The sequence below is a fragment of the Oncorhynchus kisutch genome, linkage group LG10, assembly GCF_002021735.2.
Source record: "Oncorhynchus kisutch isolate 150728-3 linkage group LG10, Okis_V2, whole genome shotgun sequence".
Taxonomy (NCBI): domain Eukaryota; kingdom Metazoa; phylum Chordata; class Actinopteri; order Salmoniformes; family Salmonidae; genus Oncorhynchus; species Oncorhynchus kisutch.
Window position 1 is genome coordinate 55,997,180 of NC_034183.2, and position 15,667 is coordinate 56,012,846.

The 15,667-nt window shown below is 43.7% G+C and overlaps 1 long non-coding RNA gene across 1 annotated transcript; it reads left to right on the plus strand.

The window, feature by feature from the left end:
• The first annotated feature begins 13,911 nt into the window (after window positions 1-13,911).
• On the plus strand, window positions 13,912-15,443 carry LOC116375746 (uncharacterized). The gene is made up of 2 exons (XR_004211122.1): window positions 13,912-14,218; window positions 14,989-15,443. It is a non-coding gene; the product is annotated as an uncharacterized LOC116375746 (long non-coding RNA).
• The last annotated feature ends 224 nt before the right edge of the window (window positions 15,444-15,667 follow it).

Consider the following 15,667-nt stretch of genomic DNA (forward strand, 5'->3'; position numbering starts at 1 on the left):
TCCCACATGCTTCAAGAGGGCCACCATTGTTCCTGTTCCCAAGAAAGCTAAGGTAACTGAGCTAAACGACTACCACTCACTTCCGTCATCATGAAGTGCTTTGAGAGACTAGTCAAGGACCATATCACCTCCACCCTACCTGACACCCTAGACCCACTCCAATTTGCTTACCGCCCAAATAGGTCCACAGACGATGCAATCTCAACCACACTGCACACTGCCCTAACCCATCTGGACAAGAGGAATACCTATGTGAGAATGCTGTTCATCGACTACAGCTCAGCATTTAACACCATAGTACCCTCCAAGCTCGTCATCAAGCTCGAGACCCTGGGTCTCGAACCCGCCCTGTGCAACTGGGTACTGGACTTCCTGACGGGCCGCCCCCAGGTGGTGAGGGTAGGCAACAACATCTCCACCCCGCTGATCCTCAACACTGGGGCCCCACAAGGGTGCGTTCTGAGCCCTCTCCTGTACTCCCTGTTCACCCACGACTGCGTGGCCACGCACGCCTCCAACTCTATCATCAAGTTTGCGGACGACACAACAGTGGTAGGCTTGATTACCAACAACGACGAGACGGCCTACAGGGAGGAGGTGAGGGCCCTCGGAGTGTGGTGTCAGGAAAATAACCTCACACTCAACGTCAACAAAACTAAGGAGATGATTGTGGATTTCAGGAAACAGCAGAGGGAACACCCCCCTATCCACATCGATGGAACAGTAGTGGAGAGGGTAGTAAGTTTTAAGTTCCTCGGCATACACATCACAGACAAACTGAATTGGTCCACCCTTACAGACAGCATCGTGAAGAAGGCACAGCAGCGCCTCTTCAACCTCAGGAGGCTGAAGAAATTTGGCTTGTCACCAAAAGCACTCACAAACTTCTACAGATGCACAATCGAGAGCATCCTGTCGGGCTGTATCACCGCCTGGTACGGCAACTGCTCCGCCCACAACCGTAAGGCTCTCCAGAGGGTAGTGAAGTCTGCACAACGCATCACCGGGGGCAAACTACCTGCCCTCCAGGACACCTACACCATCCGATGTTACAGGAAGGCCATAAAGATCATCAAGGACAACAACCACCCGAGCCACTGCCTGTTCACCCCGCTATCATCCAGAAGGCGAGGTCAGTACAGGTGCATCAAAGCTGGGACCGAGAGACTGAAAAACAGCTTCTATCTCAAGGCCATCAGACTGTTAAACAGCCACCACTAACATTGAGTGGCTGCTGCCAACACACTGACACAACTCCAGCCACTTTAATAATGGGAATTGATGGGAAATGATGTAAAATATATCACTAGCCACTTTAAACAATGCTGATTGATTTGATTTGATGTGGAGGTCTGGGAGAGGAAGTGTGTCCATCTGATGAATGGGTATGTGCCTGAACTCAATTTATTACATTAATTGTAGTCTCACCCATTAATTTCTAATGACCAGTCATTTTTGCCCGGGTACACCACAGCTGCACAAAAGTTAAATACAACACCCAAAATTTCATGAAAATCATCTAAATGTATGTTGTGTGTTCAGATGCCCTGTGTGGACAAAGTCATGGAACCTTATAACAATCAGATTAAATGAACTACATTTTGGAGAGAAAACTTGTAAATCGGTCCAATTCAACCGGAACACAGCAGGAGGGTTAATAGCCTTTTCATAACCTGGACAATCACTGTCTGTCATTGCTAAAGTTATAGTTTTCTATAGTAGTATTTAAGTTTTTTCATAAGTTGTTCCACCTGGTAACTACTGCTACCTCTTCTGGAGGTAGCACTCTTTATCTGACCAATTGTACTATTCATATCCTTGTCACGCCCTGACCTTAGAGAGCCATTTTATTTCTCTATTTGGTTAGGTCAGGGTGTGAGGTAGGGTGGGCATTCTAGGTTTCTTTATTTCTATGTTTTGGCCGGGTAGGGTTCTCAATCAGGGACAGCTGTCTATCGTTGTCTCTGATTGGGAATCATTCTTAGGTAGCCCTTTTTCCCTCCTTTCAGTGTGGGTAGTTAACTTTGTTGGTGGCACTTATCCCTGTAAGCTTCAAGGTTGTTTTTTGTTTCTTGTTTTGTTGGCGACATTTTAAATAAAAAGAGAAATGTACGCTTACCACTCTGCACTTTGGTCCACTTATTCCTTCCAGGAAGACGGCCGTGACAATCCTACCATTCATTCACAATCCTGTGCCCCCACCTCCTCTTGTACTGTAAACGCTAATATTTCCCACATTATTTACAATACTTACAATTGTTTTAGTAGCTTCTCCCTGAGGTTTATTCACATTGTCTGTACAACTGCAAGGTAAAGATTTTATTTATCAGTTGTTGAAAAAGTTTATACAAATGTGACATTCATGATACCCTTATGCAGAATGTATATTTAAGACATGTTCATGATCAGCTGTTACCAATTTTAGATTTCTCATTAAATGTGAAACTATGCCAGAGTGTGATTCATTATGCCAGAAAGCAAGACTTCTGTTTGGTGTCAAGTTGATGTATATTCTGTTTTTCTTTCCTAATGAACAGAGGAATCACAAGCTTTGCACTCCCACCAAGAACAGCTATTACCTACTCCAGTATGTTATGTAGGTACTGATCATACTAACATGTTGAGCCAATAATACTAGTGTACTGTAACTCACACCCCTGATTAGCATATCGGCATTGAAAACCACTGCATATGATATATATTTTTAAAATATGTCAAATTTGTATTTTGCCGCTTTAATAAAGAGCATTTTTTTATGCTTTTTATTTAATTTTTTTAATATATTTTTTTAAGGGGTGGATCAGCTTAATATTGCGGAAAGATTGTTGCTTCCATCAATGTAATTGTCTGCCCTGACCTTAGAGACCCCTTTTGGTTAGGTCAGGGTGTGATTAGGGTGGGAACTCTAGTTTTTGTATATCTATATTTTCTTTGTTGGCCTAGTATGGTTCCCAATCAGAGGCAGCTGATTAGGGCCACGAGCTGGAGAGCTTGGTGTGGTAGAAGCCTCACCTTCAGTTGGCTCATGTCTCAATTCTGCATCCCTTATCCTTAGGCCTGGACTGTGATCCAGCTCATCTAGGTGAGTGTATGGCGTGTTCTGGTTTGTCTGCTCTGCTACGCGCAGATCGACCCGATTGCGACGATAGAGGGAGCCACCAACATCCACCAGGTAAGAACGTGGTGCAACTCTCTGTAAGCATGTGCCCAGTCTCCAAAGTCCTGTGCGGTCTCCCGGCAGCGGTATCATCCTTATCGTTTCACCCACCTCCAGCTCTGGTAGGTCTCGAGCAGTCTGGTCGTAGAAGCACTTAGCGAGCTGCTTTCTGTGACGCAGTTTGTCTGTGACGCCAACCATGACGCAGGGCTCAAGTAGCTTGTTAGCTACGGGGATGGTAGTCTTCAGATGTCTGGACAGAAGGCGTTGTGCTGGGCTGCTGTCCATGTTTTCGGTGGGTGTGTTCTTCCACTGTAAGATCGCTTTCCATGGGTCGTTGCTGTTGTGCAAGGCCCGGCTTAACAGGTTTTTTGCAATCTTGACAGCTGATTCTGCCTTGCCATTTGCTTTTGGGTGTCTTGGAGAGGAGGTCACGTGGTCAAACTCCCATTCTGAGGCAAAACGCTTGAACTGTGCAGTGAATTGTGGGCCATTGTCTGGGATTACCTTGTCAGGCTGACCTTGCCTTGCAAACTGCGCCTTGCAGTGCTTTATGACCGACAAGTCAGGGAGCAGTTCAATTTCCCAAAAGTCAGAGTAGTGATCAACGATGAGAAGATATTCAGCCACAGACAAAAGGACTAAGTCCATGCTGACGATTTGCCAGGCCCTTGTGGGTAGTTCGTGTGACATCATGGTTTCCTTTTGCTGTTCATGAGCGTACTCGTTGCATGTGGTACAGTTGCTGACAAAGTCTTTCATTTCTGCTTGCATGTTTGGCCAGTATAATGTTTCACGAGCCTGGCGGTAGCATGCGTCACCTCCAACGTGACTGGAGTGTATGCGGGTAAGCATCTCTGGACGTAGTGATTTGGGAATAATGACCTTCTGACCTCTGAACAAGATGCCATTTTGCACGCCGATTTCATCTCGAAAGGTCCAGTATTCTCTCACTGTGAAAGGTGTCTCCTCTTTCAGGTATGGCCAACCTGCGAGAGCCATGGACTTCAGTAACTGTAGGTGTTCGTCCTTGTCAGTGTGTTGCCTGATCTGGGCTAGGCGGTGATCTGTGACATTTAAGGAGTCTGCCTGATTGATTTGTTGAACATCTTGTTGTTCTTGTTGTAGCGAACAGATGGCCTGCCGCTGATAGACAGTGTCTCTGCCTGTACATTGTGCTGTTGCCCTGCTCAGTGTGTCGCTGATGTACATCTCTGGTCCTGGCTTGTAAATGACCTTCAGGCTGTAGTTTTGCAGAGTCAGGAGCATGCTTTGAAGCCTCTTGGGAGCGTTGAGGAGAGGTTTACTGAATATGGCAATGAGTGGTTTGTGGTCCTAGCCAATGTCCTAACAATGACCTTTCAAGGGAGTTTTTCCTAGCCAATGTGCTTCAACACCTGCATTGCTTGCTGTTTGGGGTTTCAGGCTGGGTTTCTGTACAGCACTTTGAGATATCAGCTGATGTACGAAGGGCTATATAAATACATTTGATTTGGTCAGTTTCAGCGGTGACCAGCTCTCGACCATAAGTAGTGATGGAATCGCTGGCAAGAGAAGATGATGCTGAGGCACTCTTTCTCAATTTGTGCATAGTTTTGTTCGGTGGGGGTGAGCGCTCGAGGCAAATGCAACGGGCTGGCCTTCCTGCATAAGGCAGCATCCAAGTCTACTTTGGCTAGAGTCGCTCTGGATTGTGACAGGCTTCGTGACCACGTAGTAGTGCAACACTGGCATGGATGAAGCCAGAGATTTCATCTCCTGCACTGCGGCCTCGTGCTTGGGTAGTCAGTGCCATGGTGTGTCTTTGTCCAGCAACCGGCGCAGAGGCTCACAGACTACTGATAGGTGTGGCATGAACTTTGCAAGATAGTTTGCAAAACCGATGAGACGCTGTACTCCTTTTGCATCAGACGGGTTTGGCATGTCGAGGATCGCTCGGACCTTGTCTGGGTCTGGCTTCAGGCCTTTTGCCGAGAGAATGTGGCCATGGAAGTGGACGTCTTTCACCTTGAACTGCAGCTTCTTCAGGCCAAGACGAAGCTTAACTGATCGGCTTAACTGATCGCATTCTGCTTCTTTGTCTGTGTCACCACAGCCTACAATCAGGACATCATTGGCGATGGGTTCAATGCCCTTGAGCCCAGCCAGTAACTCGTGCTGCTTGCGTTGGTATACCTCAGGCGCCACTGAGACACCAAACGGGAGCTCGAGCCAGCGTTTCCGACCCCAGGGGGTCCAGAAGGTAGTCATGAAGCTGCTTTCTTCGTCCAGCATACATTGAAGGAATGCATCTCGGGCATCCACCAAGGTGAAAATCCTGGCCTTGGGAAGCTTATAGAGGACATCCTCTAGTGTCGGCATGATGTAGTTTCAGTGCTTGGTTCAGATGCTTTGGGTCGATGCAGACCCTCAGCTTCTCTGTTTTTTTCACTATGACCATATTGCTGATCCAGTCAGTTGGTTCAGTCACAGATGTAATTTGGCCATCGGCCTCATACTTGTCCAGCTGGGCCTTCACAGCCACTTTCATTGCAATGGGCACATTGCGAGGAGCACACTGGACTGGAGTGATGCTCTCATCCACTTCAAAGTGTACCTCCCCAGGCACTGATTCAACGGGCATGTTGAATACATCATCATATCTGCTGAGTAGTTGTTCTTTGGACAGGGGTCCATGCTGGACATGATCCACAATGTGCAGGTAATTTGGTACAGTGAACTGCATCAGTCCCAGGCGTTCGCATGTAGAGCCTGAGTGGAGAGGATGTTAACTGGTTTTCACAATCTCAAACTCCAGCTTGTGTTTGTGTCCCCGAATAACACATTCTATGTGCCCATGGAGCTCATTATTTCTCCTGAGTACAGCTTTAGTCTAGTATCGCTGGGCAATAGATGTGTGTCAGGTGCCAGATTTGTCTTTGTAGCTCATTACGTTGCATGTAGCACCGGAATCCAGTTGACATTGTTGTTGCTTGTTGTGTAATCGTAGTGACACAAACCATTTCTTCCCTCGAGTGTACAGGCCCAATGGATTCATGCATGGAAATTTCACTTTCACTCAGCTCTGAACATTGAGTGACATCATCAACACAGTGAATCTTGCACTCACCCTTCTTTTGCTTTTGAGACACACTTTTTCAAAGTGATTATTAGTTCTACATGCTCTGCATGGTTTTGCAGTGCTCTTTGCCACGTGTGTGTGTATTCCCACAGTATTTACATGCTACGGGGCTCTCTGTGTTCACCGTTCGTGGTGAATTACTCTGCCTTGATTAGTTTTGTCTGAATGTCTGCCTAGCAACAGCGTGAACAGTATCAATGTCGGAGCGTGGGGTTTCGATTTCTATTGCTCTCATTCTCATGTCAGTGATGGCAGTTACTAATGTTAAGCCTCTCTCTCTCAGTAGACGCCGGCGCGTATCCTCATCTGCAATTCCGAGTACTATTTTGTCACAAATCAATTCATCTTTCAATCCCCCGTATTCACAAGCGGCGGATTTTTCTCTCAAACGGGTTACAAAGTTGTGTACTGACTCACCCTCTTCCTGTTTGCAGCTTTAGAAAACGTACCGCTCGTAAATGACGTTTCTGGAGGGCCCATTAAACTCCTCAGAGTTGCCGCTTGTACCTCGTTGGGTTTCTCATGTAGCCCGGTCGCCAGCGAATAGTCCTCGAATTCATCCCTGAAGTTGTCCCCCCAGTCCCTTGTGAGAATCATGGGATTTGGTGGCGGAATGTTCGCTGCCATAGCAATGGAATAGGAGATTTCTTTGCCTTCAGTCATGGAGGTAGGTAGGGATGCTAGCTAGCCAGCTTACAACGAGTTGATCAGCGTTGTGAGTAGGAAACGGCGTGTGTTGGCATATGGAACGTAACTACACCTATACTGTACTTAGCTACAAAAATAACAAACGTGTGTTTTCCGAGCCACTTCTTATACCATGTTTCAGTATGATATGTTGGATAAAGGAATAAAGACAGACACCAATGTCAAGTTCAATAGCCTTGTTATGCATTGTACAAATCCCTACACGTGGAGTCCGGGGAACAGTCCGGGTAGTCGAATACCTATCAACTAGACTCCGTAACATACACTTAACGACGAACGTTACATCCATATACATACACGTATGCATACATATACACATTGTGGCAAACCTCTTCAAGGTTAGGAGCGTTTGTCACAAATTAAGTGAGAAACTGTCACCAAATCACCCAAGAATGAGAGTTCTTTCGAACAGGACAGTACCTGTGTGTTTGTTTCTCCGTCCTGGTCAACCCAGGCCGTAGGCAAGGTCAACGATAGCAGGGTTCGGTACACGAATCGGGTTCTCGGTAGGTCCAAACGCCAACAGGTAAGTCCAAAACAGTCCAGCTCATACACAGCAAATCCAGCCAATCTCTATTGGCTCTTTCTCTATTGTTCATTGATCCTTCCAGCCCTCTCTCTCTCTCTTCCTGGTTTTTCTTGACCCTTTATCTTTGGGTCAGCTCCACCTTCTGAGGGTTCCCCTTGCTTCTGGGACTTGTAGTTTTGGCGGTCGGCCATTTTGTGATCTGTAGTTCTGATCGGCGTGGCCATTTTAGTGATCGGGCAGAGCCTGTTTATTAGTTCTGCTCTCACATATCTGCCATTTATCACTCGACCCCCTTCTTTGCCACAACATATATACATACACATACCTACATAGATATACATACTTTTTAATGAATATACCTTTATTATTTCCTGAAAACTCTACCACCCTTCCCCCAATTGGAGTCCGGCTCTCACAGACCTAGTTTTTCTTTAAGAAGCCCTCCTGTTCTCCACTCATTACCTGTATTAACTGCACCTGTTTGAACTTGTTACCTGTATAAAAGACACCTGTCCACACACTCAATCAAACAGACTCCAATCTCTCCACAATGGCCAAGACCAGAGAGCTGTGTGAGGACATCAGGGATAAAGGTGTAGACCTGCACAAGGCTGGGATGGGCTACAGGACAATACGGTCAATCACCCTCGGTCTGGGGCTCCATGCAAGATCTCACCTCGTGGGGCATCAATGATCATGAGGAAGGTGAGGGATCAGCCCAGAACTACATGGCAGGACCTGGTCAATGACCTGAAGAGAGCTGGGACCACAGTCTCAATGAAAACCATTAGTAACACACTACACCGTCATGGATTAAAATCCTGCAGCACACGCAAGGTCCCCCTGCTCAAGCCAAGCGCATGTCCAGGCCCGTCTGAAGTTTGCCAATGATCATCTGGATGATCCAGAGGAGGAATGGGAGAATATCATGTGGTCTGATGAGACAAAAGTAGAGCTTGTTGGTCTAAACTCCACTCACCGTGTTTGGAGGAAGAAGAAGGATGAGTACAACCCCAAGAACACCATCCCAACCGTGAAGCATGGAGGTCGAAACATCATTCTTTGGGGATGCTTTTCTGCAAAGGGGACAGGACGACTGCACCGTATTGATGGGAGGATGGATGGGGCCATGTATTGCGAGATCTTGGCCAACAACCTCCTTCCCTCAGTAAGAGCACTGAAGATGGGTCGTGGCTGGGTCTTCCAGCATGACAACGACACGAAACACACAGCCAGGGCAACTAAGAAGTGGCTCCGTAAGAAGCATCTCAAGGTCCTGGAGTGGCCTAGCCAGTCTCCAGACCTGAACCCAATAGAACATCTTTGGAGGGAGCTGAATGTCCGTATTGCCTAGCGACAGCCCCAAAACCTGAAGGATCTGGAGAAGGTCTGTATGGAGGAGTGAGCCAAAATCCCTGCTGCAGTGTGTGCAAACCTGGTCAAGAACTACAGGAAACGTATGATCTCTGTAATTACAAACAAAGGTTTCTGTACCAAATATTAAGTTCTGCTTTTCTGATGTATCAAATACTTATGTCATGCAATAAAATGCTAATTAATTACTTAAAAATCATACACTGCGATTTTTTTTTTGATTCCGTCTCTCACAGTTGAAGTGTACCTATGATACAAATTACAGACCTCTACATGCTTTGTAAGTATGAAACACTGCCGATTTTGCAGGTTATCAAATACTTCTTCTCCCCACTGTATATCTCACTAGGTCAGGGTATCTAAGTCTCCATATATCCACTAATTCCAATATATGCATGACATTCATGATTTCCTTAAGTGCCTGAGGGTGATGGTTTGTAGTGTGATTTCCTTTCCGGTCCATAGAGGTATTTAAGACCGTATTAAAATCTTCCACCATAAAAATTGAGTCTAATGTTGCTTGTAGAGTAGATAAATTATTATATATATTTTCAAAGAAGCTTGGATCATCATTATTTGAACCTTATAGGTTAATTAGCCATACCTGTTTATTGTTCATAATTTTTTTTAAATAATCCATCTACCTTGATGATCTGTTTGGACAATTTGCACATTTGGATCAAAATGACTGTTAATTAAAACCATCACCCCTTTTGTGAATTTCTTTGCCCATGGGATAAATATATTTCGTCCCCCAGTCCTTTTTCCACAACTTCATCTAAAATTCTCTTTTAGCCAGGTAAATACTGATTGTCTTTTCTTATTATCTGCTAGGCCATTACAATTGTAACTGGCTATACTTATTTCACCACTTACTATAATGAGACACAACATTCAATTCTATTTATCAAAATATATGTTTGTAAACGTACCATTAAAAAGTAACATGATGATCGAGTGTCTATATAGCTGTACCATGATATTCGCATTGCTACTAAGTAAACCTCCAATTGGTCCCCACTATTCCACCCGCTAAAAGCCCTCCTCATTCCGAGTTGGGCTGTCATCCCAATGCCCGGCAGACCACCCCCGACCCCCTGTTTCCCATAGCACTGAAAAGACTGGGATCCATCCTTCGAAAAGAGCACACAGTGCCATTTACAGAACAGAAATAGATCAACTGCCAAATGCATTTCCATTGCCCTCACCTCGATTTGTGTTATATATAGCCATCCAAAAATATATATATATATTTAAAAAAATCCTGTTTCTTATTTTCTATAATTAGCTATTAATATTTGTAGTAATGTAGGCAATTTATGCATAGGATTTTACCTCTCATCAGTCACGCCATTACCAAAATGACATTATAACAAGCAATTATTATATTAGCAAACAGTTGTTGTGAATCATCCTCTATTGTCCCGAACATCTTTTACTCCTTCACAACAGTTGTGGGATACGCACATACACCCACACATTCATACATACTCAACCCTTTCCCCCCACACAACCATAGGCTCACATTCTCAACAGTAGCACCATCCCAGAGCCCAACTCAAGAAGGACTTGATTTACGAAGGCATACATATATACGGCAGGTAGCCTAGTGGTTAGAGCATTTTACTAGTATTCGGAAGGTTGCAAGATCGCAATCCCCGGGCTGACAAGGTAAAAATCTGTCGTTCTGCCCCTGAACAAGGCAGTTAACCCACTGTTCCTAGGCCGTCATTGAAAATAAGAATTTGTTCTTAACTGACTAAATAATATACAGGGTAACTGACCTACTGACCACCTTTCCACCACTGTATGGAGTAAATAAAAGCAACGACTTTGAAAATGTATTCTGTGAACCCTGGGAAATGGAAGTGGCAGTCTGTGAGGTACACACAGCTCTATTATGTCCCACTACCCAGCTACCAAGCTGTCACTGGAGAAAATCTGATATTGACAAATTAACAGTGGCTGTTCGTAAGTCCATTCACTCAAGTGGGCCTACTGTTTACAGCAGGTGGTACTCAAATACAATTTGAGAATGTCCAGTCACACAAATTTCCTAGGAGGCAGAGGTCCGGATGGATATTCTCATTTATTGGCGTAGTAACAAACCCCCCCCCACCTCGTGACCCATGTGACCCCCCCCTCTCTCACACACACACACACACACACACACACACACACACACACACACACACACACACACAGTTCAGACTCCTCTTGTTGTCTGAGAGAACATTTGGCAGGTTTAAAGCTTATTTCCTGAAATTCTATATTTTGGCCATGAGTTGGAGAGAAAATGTTGCCGTTTTAAAGCTAAATAAACTAAAGTACAGTATGTATCAACCTAATCACTGCAGCTACCCACTGGGCACACACACTGGATGAATCAATGTTGTTTCGAGGTAATTTCAATGAAATTAGGTTGTACCGAATAGACGTTGAATTGACGTCTGTGCCCAGTGGGTATTGTGCAAAGAGAACACAACACAACATATTATTGCAAAAACATCAGGGCAGAAAACTAATATTTGATCAAAGCATGTATTATTTCTTAGTTTGCCCTCAGATACAGATATTTTTCTTCATGTATAATATATAACCGAAACCAAGGGAAAGCACATTTCATATTCACTACAACTTTTTATAGTGGCAGAGAAATATTTAACTAAACTTGAAAGATTAAAATGGCACAAAAATGGTTATTTGTTCCTACATTACCGTGGAAAAAACACAACTAACAGAGAGCCACTTCAAATATGGCCCCTCCCACTGTCTTGAGATCAAGGCCAATAAAGGAAAGCATGATAATGGTAGAAACGTTGCAATTGATGTGTTCCTACTAGTTACAAAACCCCCAAATCACATGCATCTGGGGACTCTTGTTAGAAAGAAACACAGTATGAACCCCGAGAAAGTTCACTATTGCTCAAGGGGAATGTGTCCTTATTTTCATCCTTCATTGTTTAGATGAGCATTTCCTTCCTTAATTGAACAGCGACCTTGTCCAGTTCTGTTAGCACTAGGAGAAATAACTAGACACAGTGCTAGTAATTACAGTTAATTAAAACATTGCCATAATTATGCCTTATAGATTAGTTTCAGCTAACAGACCCAATTTATTCATGTTTTACAAGGGGAGAATAAGCCTGGAGAATTGCCAAGGCATATCTGAAAAACAGCCCTAGACCTTCTTTTATCCTGTTGCAGCATCTACACATCTCAACAATAATCTGCACTGCATCAGTGAATACAAAAACATGTTAGGAGACAGAAGGTCAAGCGTTTGACAATTCCATTCTATGGTTTACAGGTGTATCCACAACAAGTCACCAGGGCAACAATAACAATACAATATATTCTTATGACAGTCAGACGCTGCGCATTTCCCAAAACTATGAATACCGTTGTGGAGGGGAGACACACAAATGCATTTATACCCAAATATCCAATATATACCTAAATCTAATTTATCATTGCCATTGTCTTGTCTGTACAGAGGAACGAGAACAGACAAAGATCCGACCAAGCGTTCAGAAGGGTATTGACAAGAAGAGAAATGAGGGAGTGACTGTGGACGAGGAGCATCATTTAACAGAGCCTGGGGCGCAGAGTTTCTCTCCTCTTCCAGTGAAATGCCTCTGCTGCAAGTCTGACTGCTTGCTGTTTCATTATGATGAGGCTATGGGCTAAACGTAGCCAAGCATATCAAATATCCTGGAAGCATGTACTAAATAAATCATTTTATTCATTCCATTACTGGTGGGATGTGCTTCCCTGTAAACCATCTTGAGACCATACTAACAAATAGAAAGCTTTTGTGCCTCCCCCTGCCGTCTCGGCTATGGCAGGGACACAAACACTTAGCCTGGCTCCTCAACCCAACCGTGGTCTCTCCATCAGCTAGAGGTTTCATGTCCTTCCCCTCCATGTGATACAGAGGCTCAGAAGTGGACGGAGGCATGTCTCCTGTGTGTCTTATTACTTTATGTGGCACTATTTTGGTCTGTATGGTGTCACGCACTGTTCAAGGAGTCCAAAAACGTGTAATGATGGTGGAAATGAATGAACTCTGCAATGAATAGATGACAATCTCAAATATATCTTTACTGATGGGTTACTCATCTTATTGCAAATGCAGGGTTGGTATGACATTGATAAACGCATCAACAATATAAAAGTGCATTAATTCTGGGAATGTTGCCAGAAGATTGTTAGATATGGAGAAAATCGTTGGGAGAAATTTGCACAATCCTTGTCTAATCTCAAGTCAGAAGTGAGTCATGGGAAAACCAAGTGTCTTCATATCTGAGATATGACAAGACAAATCAGCCAATGTTAAGGAAAAATATAAAGGCAATATACTTTCTTTTAAAGATTGTTTGCTTTTGTTTAGGAGCTAAATCTGGCCTGTCTTTGTGTACTCAACAGTGAAAATTTTACACGTTCTTTTTCTCCTGCGAGTGGAGAACAGAAAGAACTCCACAAGGGCTACTGAGGACACGGGAAAGCAATTCTACTCACAGTTTAAGACATGTTTCCTGTAGCTCCTCTGGAGACTATCAACAGAGCTCCTCTTAAGTCAAGATCCTCTTTATTTATGTCTGGGTGGGGTTGGGAAAAGGGAAGTGAGGGTGGGAGTTTGTTTTCTTTTCCTGTTAAATTGTATTTATTATTACATTTGGTCAAAAAATAAAAAAAAAATATATATATTAATATATATATATATATAAATATATATTTTCTCACAGGAAATCATAGTAGAATGGTAAGTCATTTTCTCTGAATCAATTTACATTCAGCAAATTAGAAATCAACTGTGAGAGGAAATGAGAGGAACATTGTTAGGTCAATGCTGCCTCTATTAGAGTTCTGATAATGTTAGCCAAAAACTAGGCCGGTCTACTAGCCATCGCCGATCCACTTCTCTTTTTCCTTTGCTTTTGTCTTTGTTTCCACACACCTGTTTTCCATTTCACAATTATTTGTTCCTGTATTTAAACCCTCTGTTTCCTCCATGGTGTTGTGCGGGATTATTTCATGTTCAGTTAGGTTTATTTTGATGGCTGTGGTTTTTTGACGGGTGCTGTGTTCACCGTCTTGTTTTGGTCAAGTGTAATTGTTACCTTGTGCCTTGTTGGGGAAAGTACGTTGCTCACTCATTCTGCTTTCCTGCATCTGACTTCATGCACCAGCTACACCCACCTTCTGACATGCATGCTGTTCATGTGTGTATGATCAAACTTAATGATCTTGCTTTTCAAAAGGATGACAAGATAAAGCATATTAATGTTATGCATTTATGTTCCTCCCTTCATTGAGTTGATAGACGGTAAGGCTCATCTGGTGTGTATTTGCGAAAAATCACAAGGGAAATGACAGGCAAATTGTGAGACTTAGCAAAGCTTGGAGTTATTGCATTGTTAAAAGGGGTCCCTAAATCCATCATTTTTTTGTGGGACCATCCTCTCATTATGGACAAACTGCCCTTCTATCAGTATTCTGACCTCCTACATTCTGACCTCCTTTCAGACAACATTCTGGAGATAACTGCAATAATGTAAGCCTAGCCAGGGTTCTCCCTAGTGTTGAATGTCTTGAGGACTTCATACTGCACAGAATCGTTTTATGACCCAGAGGGTTCAAATGTTAATGTTCACATTAAGATGCTCTTGTGAATCCAAGAACTGGCACAGGGATAAAACTATGCATCATGGGAGTAGTAATTTCCCAGAGCTTCTCATTTGATTTGATGCTATTATTATGCACAAATCTTTGCTGACTTACAGCCAAAAGATTGCATTTGAAATATATTGACTCTCTCTCTCTCTCTCTCTCTCTCTCTGTTGTTGTTAGAGAGAGAGAGAGGAGAGAATGTTATTTTTACCTCCTCACCCTATCTTCTTAACACATCAGATAGCAGGTGATGTCTTGATGGGTGTCTGTTTGCTAATTCAGAGTACAAAAGAAAGGCCTATACGAAGGAATGATCAGTGTTATGTTGTCGTTAAAGACCGCATCGGTCATGATCGATGCTTAAAAATATGTTTTGCGACAGCATTTCACCTCATGGTATCAACAAATATTTTCTGATATCCTCAGGTCTCTTGCTCAGGATGTACTGATGCACAAGTCCCATAGAGCAGTGCTGGTTAGAGAGGCAGAGATGAGCTGGAAACCATGGCAACTCAGTGCTTCACTTCTCCATTCCCCAAGCCCTGCTGGAGAGGAGACGAATACCTGTGCAGGCCTAATCCCATTCAACACCTGCATACAAAGAAGGCCTCCGTTTTGGCATGATATGAAAATACACAGGGGATTGACAAGATACATTTTTGATGGACTGCTGTTTTCCTACAATGTCTCCATATCACACGGAGTACACACCAACGCTGACAAACAGCTCTGGCTATTGGTTTGGCACCCTCCACCTAATTCCACTGGTGAAACATTTACTGTGGGGATACAAATTAATCGCCTCCTTCTTCTACCTCTAATGAATGGAAGCTAAACCGTATTTGTGTCCCAAGCCATTGATTAAAGCTACCAGCACTTTTTATTTTATTCTCTTCTATAGAGGCCATGATGCACATTGACATAAAGGAATATGGGCTCCCCAGCTAGCACACAGTGTTCTGAGAACCATATGCTTCTTAGAGCTTGGCGAGAGCATGGTTGTCCTATGGTTATTTTGCATACAACTTTCCCACAGCATTCTGGGAACATTCACAGCACAATTTAAGGAACTTGACCCCCCCCAATTCAGTACTTTAGCATAAAG